Raw genomic sequence first — 1,118 nt, 5'->3', positions numbered from 1 at the left:
AGAGGGACTTGATCGGGGGAGGGGGAGGGAAATGGGAGGCGGTGGCGGGGAGGAGGCAGAAATCCTCAATAAATAAATAAATTTAAAAAAAGCTTTACTGGCACACTCATGAGATCCAAGTCATCCTTGTGGCTAGCTTGAGCTAGACAAACCAGATGGGAAGCTGTTTGCTCACTTTGGGAGTTAACATCTTTATCCGAAATGCCAGTAAGTTCTTCTCTCCTTCCTGTTGTTGGGTCCTAAAGCCCCACCAAGGAGGAGGTTGCCCCAAAGACACTCTCAGCATGGTTGATGCAATAGCAAGAGGAATTTTTATTCTGCCACGGCAGAGGAGAAGGACCTGCTTTGTCTATTACAAGCTCTTTTAAAGGAAAAACCACAAAATCAGGGAGGGGGTAGTACAGAATCAAAGGGAAAGTCCAGAAATCATTTGTCAACTATTTTGACTAGTTCATTCAATGGTCAGCTAACTCTACTTGATCAATGTTATGGCGATTACAAGGAGGAACACCTGCAGGTCGTCTCACCCCAGTTCCAGGGTCCGGGTCTATTGAAGAAAGACTACAACGGGGATGGAAAGTACTTAAAGCTCCAGTGCACGCATGGTTGGTTACCAGGGTCCTGGTTCCCAGGAAGGGGGGGTGCAGTAATGCTAAGGTGCCTCAAAGTCTTTCACTGTAGCTAGCAAAGGTTCCATTACTCAGTATTTTTAAAGCAAAATGGATGGTCAATTAAAAAAAAAAAAAGCTATACACACTATCCTGAAATAAATATTATTTACAGACCAAAGTTAGTATTGTTAAACTGTTGTTGGAATCTAGCAGAGTCACTATGTAGCTCAGGTAAACCTTAGAATGAATAGTCATTTGCACTCTTTCTAGGGGAAGCATTAGAGTAGATAGTTGTTTTCTAGAAGTACTTTAACCTTGAAGAAATCATGGTGGAAAATTCTATCTTTTATAGAGTTGATTTTGTGAAGCATCTTTACAGCCTACAAGACTTCGGTCACAGACACTTCTGACACACATGAATCTTTTAGGTCACTGGGTACCGCAGACGGTACACAGGAGGACTATGGGTACTGTAGTGGTACACAGGAGGACTATGGGTACTGCAGA

The sequence above is a fragment of the Microtus ochrogaster genome, linkage group LG3, assembly GCF_000317375.1.
Source record: "Microtus ochrogaster isolate Prairie Vole_2 linkage group LG3, MicOch1.0, whole genome shotgun sequence".
Taxonomy (NCBI): domain Eukaryota; kingdom Metazoa; phylum Chordata; class Mammalia; order Rodentia; family Cricetidae; genus Microtus; species Microtus ochrogaster.
The sequence above is the reverse complement of the archived record's forward strand: the minus strand, read 5'-3'. Positions refer to the sequence as shown.